Source organism: Malaclemys terrapin, chromosome 3 (assembly GCF_027887155.1).
Source record: "Malaclemys terrapin pileata isolate rMalTer1 chromosome 3, rMalTer1.hap1, whole genome shotgun sequence".
Classification (NCBI taxonomy): domain Eukaryota; kingdom Metazoa; phylum Chordata; order Testudines; family Emydidae; genus Malaclemys; species Malaclemys terrapin.
The window spans coordinates 1,767,498-1,780,522 of NC_071507.1; positions in this window are offsets into that span (position 1 = coordinate 1,767,498).

Sequence of the window (13,025 nt, forward strand, 5' to 3'; positions counted from 1 at the left end):
AGTCTGAGCCTAGTCCCTTAGTTACAATCTCAGAAGTGACAGTGTAAAAATAAGCGTCTAACCAATAACAGTACATCAATGCCACACGTCTGTGGCCAAGCAGTGCTCTGGAGGTTCCAGTTCCAGATGAGTACAGGTGAAAGCAGAGAACAGAGACGGCTTCAGAACCAAAGATTTACCCCATTCTGTTTTCACCTCCTTTCAGCCGTTCCCCCAGACGGTCCTGCACGCTCACCAGCGATTGACCTCGGACGGGAAGACTGAAAGGTGCTGCTGTCTTTAGAGCCTGGGGGACATCCAGCAGGGGGTCACTTTTGAGCAGCACCGGGCTTGTGAGCTACTCCCACACCCAGGGTCACCGCTCGTCCTGAGGAACGAGGGACTCAGTCTGGGAGGTGAGCCCAGGTCTGATGCAGACGGGTGGATTGTTACAGCTATGGGGAGATTTTTCAAAGGCACCAGCTGACTCCCATTTGTGTCTCTGAAATCTCCTCCTAGACCCCCAGTTCAGCCTCTGGACAAGACACAAGAGCAGAGGGTTTGCCAGGCTAGATCAGACCTGATGTCCACCGCGCCTGGCATCCCATCTCTGACAGAGACCAGCCGGGCATCCTTCAGAGGACTGTCCCCACAAGGCAGCAGATGTACATAAAGGGTGTGAAAAGTGAAAGCTAAATAGCATCTAATTCCCATGGACCCAGGGCTTGTGATGTGCTTGCTCAGTTATAAAGGGGCGTTGTCAGCATGCTGTGCCTTGGGCCTGCTGGCTTGGACCAGCACCTGCTCCTTGGGGAGGGGGTGTGGAGTGATTTAGGAAGCATCGCCTTAGGTGAACAAAGTCCCAGTCCCCACAGACAGTTCTCTGGGCATCCCAGTCCCCTGGCATCTCTGGATGGCGCTAACCCCATGGCAGCTGCTTAGTGCTCTCTTCTCAGTGCCTACGGCCACCTCCACGGGAACAGCTTGTCCTGAGAGCCTCATCCCTCAGCCTTTAGCTAGACGAGCAGCCCCATTGTTACATGCTCCTCAGCAGGGTGGTCAGCACATGGGCTGGCCTAGCTGTCAGCTGGCATTGCTGACCCTGAGAAATTGCTGTGTTCATCCCACCCACCTTCCTTCCACAACACACGTTCACTGAGCGTACCTCCCTCGGTGCTTGAGAGGCGAGGCCAAGATAATGCCACGCAAGCGGGAAGGGCAGGGCTGTGCTCTATGGGCGCATTGCTTGAAACGACCGGCTGTCAAGCCCACCTGACAGTTGGGATTATTTGGTGGTGTTGTTGACAGGGTGGAGATGGAGGGATCTTCCGGCTGGGATATAGAAATAGATACAGCAGAGAGCATGAGTCTGGAGAGATGTGAGGTCAGTTCACTGGTACATTCAGTACAGTACATGACTGGGAAACACCAACTCCTTTAAAGAAGATCTACACAACCGAATGCATCAGAGGGTGTGTAGAGAAGCAGGTGGCTCGGAGAGGAAGGGATCAGATGTCAGAGAGCTGGTCTAGTTCCAGAGACAGTCCCTTCATCTCTCTGGAAATGAAGGTCGTCTGCAGGTGGGATTTTCAGAAACAGTCTGTTGGTGTGACTGGGATGCCATCTCCAGACGTGGCCGTCCCACCCTCGGTCCCCTGGCTCTCCCTGTCACTTTCCACAGTGCAAAGCATTGAAAATAAGATTCCCCTTCTGGGTCTAACATACTGAGTCTTTACGCACCAATTCCAGTGGCTCTTCCCTCTTGGATCTGGGATCCCACAGCCCTCCAAGTGGCTCTGTTGCTGTGCTACTCTCTGGTCCCTCCCGTTTCCCTCCAGCAGTTCCACTCAGGCTGGCAACCAGAACAAAACCTTCCTCGCCATCGCCCTTGCTCCCAGGTCTCTGCTGTGGCGCAGTCTCCCAGCCTCCCTCCCCAGGACACCGCTTCCGTCCTTTCTCCTGGGCTGTCTCCTCGAGTCTCTCAGCAGTTTCTGCAGGAGTTTCCACCTCTGGCACCTCCAGTATCTACCCAGAGGCCTGGCCGGGGCACGTGGTGACATGGCCAACTCTCCACAAGCTGGGCCGAGACCTGTCATGTTAATTTAGATGGAATACATGGGCCAAAGATGTTAACAGAACCCAGTCACTGTCCAGCGTTAAACCGTGTAAAGCCAGGCCCGGCCTGTTGGTATCCAGAGACCTCCACCTGCTCAGTGCTTGGCACAAACGCCACTCAGCAGCCTTTGAACTTTTTCCTTCTTTCCTGTATCTTCAACAAAAACAGTTCAAGCCTTTGAAATGTGAGGTGTGTAGTCAGGCTTTCATTTGAACAGTGTCCCTGACTCCCTTTCCCTTTTTAGCTGGAGAGCGTTTTGAGGAGGAAACCCCCCTTGTCTGACCGTCTCTTAGCTGGTATCAAAGACGGTCATAACTGTCCTCTGGGGAAAAGAGCAGAAGTGAATTGAGTTGGGCTGGATCTGTTGCTGCTGTTAAAGTCTGATCCTGTTTTATTTCAGGTGGTGGCTGGGATTTAGAAGGAGCTGGGCCAGGCAGCAATGTCATCTGGGTCCCCTCGTTGGCCCGTTCTGGTCAGGCCATCCCTCAGGGTTAGGATGGAGAAGGTCTGGGGACCCAGGAGATGGGGAGGATGACAGCCATGGTGGTGAAACTCACCCCAGTAGCCTCCATCTGCTCTTCCGTTTAGGGCTCGGGGAAGATGAACGAAGCTGGGTTGTGATGAGTTGAGCTGGGATGAGAAGCTGACGGGTCAGGAGCCAGGGTTTTTCAAAGTTTCCTTTCTAAGAACCCCCAAAGGGGGTGGGGTGGGAGAGTCCATCCCCGCATCATTTTGCTCACCAATTAAATCCAGTTCTGGAAGGCCAAATTTGGCAGAGGTGACTTAGTTCCCACATTTTCTTATTTACCGAGTATGAGCTCATCTGGTCCTTGAATGATGTCAGTAACCCTCTGTTTGGACTAGTGCAGTTTCTCTGTCTGGTTTCCTTGCACCTGTGATAACATTGAGCCTTGTCAAAAACTTGACCTGTTTTTCAGGCTGGTTTCAACGTCTTATGAACGTTCACATACTTTTCATAATTGAGCTTGGGGTAACTTTCTAGGCTGAGACGAGTAAGTGGGATGGGGTGGGAGAAACAGGCTCATGGGATGAGCGCCATTCTTAGCCTGTCAGGAGCAGCAGGGACATCTCACCACCTGCCTAGCGGGGGGAGATAGACCAACACTAACTGACTTTGAGAATCCCACCCTGACACGCTCTGCTGTTGGGGACAGCTCCTCAGTTACAGCTGAACTGTAGATGGGGGGGATTGGGGGGCCGCACAAAGGAAACTTAGCACAGCAGCTTTGCACTCCCCTTTCATCCTGTCGGGGGGGAGGAGAGGTGGGGCCAGTCCCCCTGTGCTATGTTAGAGTAGCCCAAGGGCTGCTCTAGTTTCAATTGAGCTTCAACAGCCACAGTGCAAGTGCAAGTGGAGATCAGCGTCCTGTCCTGCCTCCTTTCCCTCGCCACTGCCTCGTCCCCCTGCTAGGCCAGCGGCAGAGTGCGCTACGTCAGCTCTATGCCCCTGTAGGACCAGCCTCACGCTGTCTTCTCCAGGCTGGCTTAGAACTAGGTTACACTGGCGGGGTACCCCGGCCACCCCATCAGGAGCTCTGGAGACTGCATATCTCGGACAATACAAAAGGCAGCTTTCTTGCTGTCCTCTCTATCGTGGAACAAGCTGGAGTCTCACCAGAAGGTTTTAGGGAATTCTTCATGCCGCATGCATGCGTTCCAGAAGCCAGCCTGCCACGCCTCCCCCAGGATTTATTAGTGTTGTGGGCATCATGTGCAACATCTTTCTGATGGCCTGGGATTGGAGCAGTGACTCGCATGTCTCGCTGCTCTGCCATGTCAGGGTCATGTTTGGGTTTTATATTCAGACTAGAGAGAGGCAGAAGGGTCCCGTGGTTAGGGTGCTACCATGGCATTAGAGAGTGGGATTCAACTCCCTGCTCTGCCACAGATTTCCTGTGTGACCGTTGGCAAGTCACTTATCCGCTCTGTGCCTCAGTTTCCCCATCTGTACAAGGGGATCATAGCCCTGTCCCACCTCCCAGGGTGTTGTGAGGGGATATACATTAGCAATGGTGAGGTGTTCGGATACTATAGCAATAGAGGCTGTATAAAACAGATGGTCACCTCATGGGTTCCCTTTCCCTATGCCTTCTTTGGACTTCACGCAGCAGCAGCAGCAGCGTGTCAGTAAACAACTGAGCTGGGCCTGGGTGTATGTTCTGCTGGAGGAGGGTAACTGGGATCTAACCAGCGGAGAGGGTCTGGAAATTAGGGCTCCAGACACCCCAAACGTGGCAGCTTTGGATCCAATGCACATGCCCGCCAGGTGCATTCAGTCAGGAAGCGGGTGTCATTTAGAATGATGTACTGCAGCCTCCCACAGAGACACCTCGTGGCTGCATGACGTACTGCCAGTAGCATCCGCACAGCTGGGGCCGTGGGTGTCAGAATGACCGGTGGCTCTTCTTTAAAGGGCATTGCTGGACCCACGCCAGTATATGCACCCCAAACCCAGGGCACCAGCTGCTACATAGTCCCGCTGCACTGCCAACACTTCAGGCTGTGACTGAGAAGCCACAGCACAGCCCCAAGTTCATAAAGCAAAACGCTGGCTGCTGAAATACATCACCAAAGAAATTTCATTAAATGCATTCTATAGAGAAGGGTTTAAAGAATCAATCTGTACTTAATTATCTTCCATGTGATTGTCAATACTAGTTTCCCTTTGGAGGGAGTGGATGAATCTTCTAACTGCATTGGGTCTTTTTCCTTCAGCAACAGTTGATCGGCATAACAAGGAATAAATATATTGCCTCCAAACTTTACACAGCCATAATAGGGGCAATTCTGCATGGAGATTAAATAATAAAAAAAATCAGGTGTGTAGCAAAGCTGCCAGTTCTGTGCTTGTGGCTGTTCTGTTCTGCAGCTAGCAGGGGGATTAACAGCTTTTCATTGGAAAAAACAAACAAACAAACAACATCCCTCTCGTGGCATTGCTGAAACCAGCCTTTAAGATCCAGGGTCTACCCAAGGAAGAGACAAGGATGACTGGGGGGGTTCCTGTCATGAAGAGCTTTTAGAGACAAGAGACACCATCCCCCAGAACATGTAGCTCCTCACATCATGTCAGTTGTAGGAGGAACCTGCTTTTTAAAATGTCTGTCTGGTAAATAAAACGTTTTAGCAAGAGAAGGAAAATCCTCCAGAATGGACTGGGTATTTATATCGATAAGAGGATCTTCAAGAGTTATAATAATAAACATTCAAAAATAATTCAGAAGTTCTAGAAGGCTGGTCCAGTAGCTAGGGAACTTGGAAGACTTGAATTCAATTTCCAGCTGAACCACAGACTTCTTGAGTGACCTTGGGCATGTCACTTAGTCTCTCTGTGCTTCTGCTTCCTATTAGTAAAAGGGGAATAATGCCCTGCCTCCAAAGAGTGTTGTGAGGATAAATACATTATTGATTGGGAAGTACTTTGAGATCTACTGATACCAAACACTTTATAAGAGCTAGGTAGTATTATATAAACTCACATGCTTCAGGGCCTAAACTAACCTCTAGCTAATGGAGGTCAGGAAGGAATTTTCTCTCGGGGCAGCTTACTCCATCATGGCTTCTTGCAGGATTTCTACACCTTCCTCTGAAGCTGCCGGTGATGGCCGCTGCCGGAGACAGAATCCTGGACTAGCTGGATCAGGAGTCCGAGCCAGTCTGACTGGTCCTGTGTTCCAGAGTTAGTTGGAAATTTACTGTTGGATTTATTTTTTTTGATGGAAAATGTGGTTTATGCAAGATCAGAATCCTCAGATTTTGCCAAAAAATTACAGTTTTCCTTTGGGAAAATAAACAAAATGTTTTTGTTCTCAGATACTTGGTGATGAGTGTGGTATAAAAACTTCTATAGACTAGAATAGATTCAACCCTAATCTCTGCATCCCTGAGCTGCCGCGGTGCCTAATGGGAACTGTAGTTTTGGTACCTTATGCAGACATTCTCCACTATGGGCTGAACCCCATTTCCCATGATGTATTGCAGTCACAGACTCCCCTGATGCACTGTGGGAGCTCACGAGGAAGTGAAATAATGTTGCATAATCCAAAATTTCCTCTCCAAGCCAGATGGAAAGTGCCAGGCTGTGGGAAGCCATATGGGCCGCCCTTAATCCTATTGAGCTAATGAAGAAACGGCTGCAGATTAAAAAGCTTTCCCTGTGCTGGGTTTGCTTCCTCCACCAATTGATTCTCAGTAGAGCTGGTTGAAAAGTTTTCAGTGTAACAGCTTTCCCTCACAAACTGCGGTGCTGTTGAAAACGAATGTTTCACAGGAACATGCCAGTTTGGACTAATTTTTCAATGAAAAGTTTAAAAACTATTCAAAATGTAACATTTAATTTCAACTTCACTTCTCAATTCCTTTTCCCATTTACCTGGGGTTGGAGGTGCCCACGTTTCTTCCCCACTCCTTCCAGCCCACAGCACAGGCTCATAGGTCTTGGCGTTCCCGTTCTTTTCCCTTCAAACTTCTCTTGATGGTCTTTCCATTATGTCCTTGGTCTTCCACCTCCTTTCTTGCTGTCCTTTTCCTCCCATGCTTTCTTTGCTGGTCACCTTCTCCCATTCTTGCCACATGTCCACAAGTGCGCTCCAGCTGATCTATGACTGAGAGTCCCAAATTCATCTCCTCACTAACTTTTTCCACGTGCACTCTGTCTACTCTCCCTTTGCTTGCCATTCTCCTCAGTATATTTCCTTCTCCCTGTATCATCTTCGTCTTTGTAAGACCCACCTTCCCCCACGTTGTGCCCCTTCTGAATTCAGGTTCTCAAAAAGGGGGTCTGGCCCCCATGTTTAAAAATGGGGGGGTGGCTGTTTGGCCCCTCCATCTCCAGTGCCTATGGTTGAAATTGTAGCTTGGATGGACCCACAAGCGGGGGTCTCTCTGCAGAAGTGGAAGATGGTAAATACTTGTCAAACACTAGATTCCACTACATGGTGCTGAGGGAGGTCTGGTGATAGAAGCGTGCTGCTATCTGTCACTAATTGACCTGAAGGCCCCCGGCCCCTTTTCCTTGGGATGGCAGTTTGCTTTGGAATCCCAGCAGTGAAGGAGAACTGCTGGGATTCTGAGCAAATTGTGACTCTCCTGCTAACATAACTGCAGGTTTTACTGCAAAGCTGCCATGATAGCAAATTAACGCCAGACCGTAAATCACCATCAGTAGTGCCATGTGTCTGAGTGGCGAGGATGCCTTGGGCTGCAACACCGGAGACCCACAGGGAAGCCGACGTCAGTAACCCAGAAGATTTTCTCTGGCATAACAAAGACAAATGCAAAGTGCTCCACTTAGGAAGGAAAAATCAATTTCACACATACAGAATGGGAAAAGACTGTCTAGGAAGGAGTACGGCAGAAAGGGATCTAGGGGTTATAGTGGACCACAAGCTAAATATGAGTCAACAGTGTGATGCTGTTGCAAAAAAAGCAAACATGATTCTGGGATGCATTAACAGGTGTGTTGTGAGCAAGACACGAGAAGTCATTCTTCCGCTCTACTCTGCTCTGGTTAGGCCTCAGCTGGAGTATTGTGTCCAGTTCTGGGCGCCGCATTTTAAAAAAGATGTGGAGAAACTGGAAAGGGTCCAAAGAAGAGCAACAAGAATGATTAAAGGTCTTGAGAACATGACCTATGAAGGAAGGCTGAAAGAATTGGGTTTGTTTAGTTTGGAAAAGAGAAGACTGAGAGGGGACATGATAGCAGTTTTCAGGTATATAAAAGGGTGTCATAAGGAGGAGGGAGAGAACTTGTTCACCTTAGCCTCTAAGGATAGAACCAGAAACAATGGGTTTAAACTGCAGCAAGGGAGGTCTAGATTGGACATTAGGAAAAAGTTCCTAACTGTCAGGGTGGTTAAACACTGGAACAAATTGCCTAGGGAGGTTGTGGAATCTCTGTCTCTGGAGATATTTAAGAGTAGGTTAGATAAATGTCTATTAGGGATGGTCTAGGCAGTATTTGGTCCTGCCATGCGGGCAGGGGACTGGACTCGATGACCTCTCGAGGTCCCTTCCAGTCCTAGAATCTATGAAATCTATGAATCTATATGTAAGCCAACGTAATGTTCTATCATCTTCTGGTGAATTTAAATGGAAGACGCAGTGTGAGGGCGGGAGGGCTGGTTTGTGAAGGGTTCTTTGAATGGCGAAGGCTCGGACAATGCTGATGGGATCTAGTGAATGAAAGGTAGAGTTTCCCACTCAGAAATCCCAGGAGGCCCTGTCTTGAGGGATTTACTCAGTTTCACCAGTTCCGGGCAGCATAAATATTTTGACCAGTATCGCTTACATCTGGGGAGAGATGATGCCCTTAGCCCCAGCCCTCCGCAATGGGAGGCATATAAGTTACACCGTTCCAGGAGCCATTGTGCTCCAGAGACACCCCTCTGAGTCGCCCTGTTTCCCTTGCTTGCTCCCCTCCCGGTGGAGGGGTAGGAATTTGCTGCAGGCCTGCACCAGCTGGAAATTACCACAGCTGTGCCGGGGAGTGAGTAGGGTGTGAGCCATTCCCCACCCTCATGGACTGAGGAAGTCGTGAGTGAGTGGGCAGCCCTTTGCTTACTGCCCCGCGCTACACTCACAGCCCAAACAAACTGTGTAGGGATGAAGAGGGGAGGGGGTCTTCATACTCCGACTGACTTCCCTGTGCAGGTGCTGGCGGAAAGGGCAGATTAAGCTGCCCACATGAGCTGTCATGAGGCGTCTATGTTAAACTTGGCTGTGGTGCATTTGCTACTGGGTGAAGCGGGGGAGGCTGGGTCCCCCCCGTCCGACAGCCACATGGTGAGTGAATGAGCCAGGCAAGAATCCAATCGCGTCCTTTGCAACTAGGACCAGGCAAGCAATGACTTTGTGCTGCATATGACAGAGAAAATTAAATGTGAACTCTGTGCCAGCCAATAAATCTCCCAGGAGCCCCGTGAGTCTGGGCACAGCGCCTTGGCCAGGGGCAGACAAGGATGAAAATGTCTCTGATCTTCCTTATTTGTTCCCTCTCCCTCCCTCTGAGAGATTCAAAGCCCCATTGGCTTCCGGTAGCCCTGCCCTCCCTGGTTATAAGTGCTGTGCTCACCCAGGCAGGGGTTTCTCAGCAAGGAAAGCGGGTGGTGAACACTAAATACCTCTGAACTGCTCACAATCAAACCACACAGTGGGGGGGGGGGGGAAATAAGAGCCTTGCAGAACCAGATAGAGTAAATGATAATAATGACTGAGCGTTCGGAGTGATGATTTATAGCAGCCAACAGATGTGAGATCTCTAGAGCAGAGAAGATGGAACAGCGGGAAGAATAAGTGTAGAGTAGCTTGTGCTTTCTGCACTTAATGTTCCAGGGAGGGCTACAGCTCTTGTAAAATACCCTGCGGGTTAGTTTGAGAGCGGGGGTGGGGTACTGAACTTTCTAGCCCTGCACAGGGGCTGTGTGATGGGTATCGTAGAGGACGGTGCATAGCTGGGTGATGGCACTAGCAGGGTTTTCCAAGGAGCACATCCCTGGAGGCGGGGCCAGCTTTGATCTCATTGGCATTCAACCCCACTGGTGCAGCATGATCGGGATGCAGAGCGCACAGAACACACGGTGTGGGGATACAGGGAGAGCCGGGAGCGGAAAACAGCTTCATCAGCACGACGTGGGCTTCTGCTGACCGAGCCCCTCACCCAGCGGCCTCTGTCAGGCTCAGGGGTCAGTAATTCTGCTGACCCCCCAGCTGGGGAGCAGCTCCTGGGCTTGTCATTAAAGCACTAGACAGGGATTCAGGGTAGCTGGGTTCGACTCCCAGGTCTACCACAGTCTTGCTGTGTGACCTTGGGCCAGGTGCATATTGGCCTCCCCCTCTGGAAAACAGGGATGAAATACTCTGCTACCTCCCAGGTAGAGCTGCGTGGAAACAAACGGAAATGTTTCCAGTTTGTAGGGTTTGAAGAAGATCAATTTTTAATTTAAAAAAAAAATCATTTTTTTTCAAACAATTTTGAATTTTTGAAATTTTGAAATTTCATTTCCCCCCTTTCCTGGCCACTGAGTGCAGTAAAATGATTAACATCCAGAGGTGTTGGGGTCTTTCTCCCCTTTTCCTGTTTCTTTTTTTCACTCTCTGACTTTTCAAACCTTCCCTTCAGAAAAACGCCAGAACGGCGGCTGTGTTACAGAACTTCATGGAGCCTTTCGCCAACCCGTCACTCTTCCAAAGTTGGGGAAGTTTGGATAAGTTACATGGGGGGGGGGAAAAATAGAAAAATAGCAGAAAAATAGCACCCTCAAAAATCACTCATTTGATTGCAGTCAATGGCAAAAAAAAGAGGGAGAAATAGGAAACAAAACAAAGAAAAATAATCCCCAAATCTGAAACTTTTGAACAGTTGTCAAAACCAAAATGAAATAAAAAGTTCAGTTCAAAAAGGACTTTCCTGTTTGATTTGAAATCTCCCATCAAACAATGTGAACAGAAGCAACATTGTCCCACCAAAAAAGGTCACTTTTGATCCAGCCCAATTTGTCGGCGGGAGACTTATTTTGGTCAAAAATGTTGGCTCTGTTCTGCTCGCAGAAGGGCTGTGAGGACATACGTGCTGTGGTGTGCGGAGCGTGGTCAGGGGCTGCAGGAGTAAAGACAGACCCATGGGCCGGGGTGCTGGGGTCAGTGCTGGATCCCTGTTCAGAACTGGGACACTAGTGACGCATGACTGGTCTGACAAGGTGTACAGCCACATAAAGCTAGTGGGGCCCAGGTGGGATGCTGGCATTAAGGGAGACAACAGTGCAAAGCGACTGGCGGGGGAAAGGGGCTAGGAGCTGGCAGGACAAAAGTCCCCTGGGATTTTAACCACCAGGGCCAGGGTCTCCGTCAGCACAGCACTCCCTTAGCACTGCGTCACGAGTGGGACTTGAAGGATGATCCAAATGTAGCTAGCTGGAGAGGCCAAAGTTGGGCGCTGCAGAAGAGCAAGTGATGATTATTAGCGGCTGAGACGCTGCTGTGTGTCGGGCCCCCGCACGGCACAGGAAGTGGGCCCCGGAGCTGGGCCAAGCTAGAAGTGACGGTGTTGGGGAGTATACCCCCCACAGGTAATGTGTCTGTAAGTGATTTCCCCCCCCCCCCCAAGGTCGGGGATGTGAATTTCTCCGAGTCTTCATGTGCAGGAGGCTAGAGCGTTTGTGGCAGAAATCACAGCGCGGCACTGCTGTGCGGGGCTGGGGGCAGAAGGTACAAGATGTGCAATTACTTTAGGTGTCAAAGCTGAGCTCGGGCATGGCCGCACCGCCTGGCTAACGTGAGGCTGGGTCGGCTCGTCTGGAAAGTGTCAAACTGGCAACGATAAATGCATAAGCCACCCTTGGAAAACAATCTTGAACGGTTTAGGCAGCTCAGGAACCCAAGAATGATATTTTTGCATGTGGAAATACCTCTCTTTGAACACATTGAATTGCCTGTTCCCTTTGATCCTGAGGGTTTGGTTGCTGTGGTCTCTGTCAGAAGCACCATGTTTCTCTGAGGGGAAGTATGGCAATTGCTTATGTTAATATAGTTCCTGGTTGGTGAATAAATAACCCTTGACTCTGTCCTGTGAGCAAATAGAGAGCTCCCGGCCAGGAGATCCAGCAATAACTTTGCAGGAATCATCAGGAACCTAATGGAGAAAGAAACGAGAAGAGTATGTCACTATTCCCCCTTCAGCCCCAGAGAGAATCTGGCTCCAGCTCTGTGTCAATAATTCTTGGTTATTTGCAGTGTGGTTATTCTGCCTGCAGAATAGACAAGAAACTTGTCAATATCTTGCTCTCGCTTTCTTTGTTTAGCTGAACAGGGAGGAGATGAAAAATGTCCTGAAATGCTGCAGGCACTTCCATCGGCCAGGTGTCAGACCAGACCTGTGTCAGTGGTATCCCCAGGTGTACCCAGGCAGGCATCTTACCCCTGTGTCAGACCATCGTCTTCTCGATATTTCACTGGAGGGGGCGGTGCGTGGGTTCTGCCAAAAAGCAACACAGGAGCTGATTACCCTGGCTATTGCAAGATGTTTGTACGGGAAATAATCTCAGTTCTGGAACATGTAGCATATTGGGCAGGCCTCTAAACTGTCTCCGTTCCCAGGGAGAACAATGGACATCCATGGAGACAGCCCATGTTTACTGTCTGGATTAGATGCAGGCTGGAGATTTACAAAGGTAAATGGACCCCAGGAGAATTCTCGGAAGTGGGGACCTCTGGACTAAGAGACAATAGTCTGTGACTCGTTTCGGAGCACAAAAAATGACCCAGGAGGGGACTCTCTGTCCTGGGGGAGGGGAAAAGCTCTTTGGATTGGTCAAGCCCTGCAAAAACTGGCTTTGGGGGAGACGGGAAAGTAACTTGGTAATGAGTCTAGGCTATAGCTTGTTCTTATGTTTTTCTTTTACTTATAACTTCGTTTCCAGATCCTTGTACTTGTCTTTATTTGTGTGTTTATCTCCGGCTCTGTTAAATAAACACCCTGGGCAGTTTATTTACCGTTGCATCCCACCACCTCACAGCATCCCTAAGACCTTTCCCACACAGGGGAGAGTGAGCAAGCAATCAATCAATCAATCTCGCTCTCTCCCTCCCTCGTAATTCTGCTTCCTTCCTATGCCTATTTGTGGGCTCTTGGCTAATGGCTTAATTGACCTTTCTGCCCTGCCCACAAATCAGGCACAGACTTGCATAGTCCGCTCCAATCTGCTTTGCCTGACTGGGGCTGCTGTGTAGAGCGCTGACTCCGGCCTTTGTACTTCGCACTCTGCCACCGGCTCGTCCCATGACCTCGGCTGCACGGTGCTCGAGATGCGCACGTTGGCGGGATGAATCCGTCCTGCGGGGATTTGAACCTATTGTACTAAGACCGTGGTTCTCTAGCTGTTTCGTAGCGGGACCCCTTTTCCATACCGGCAGC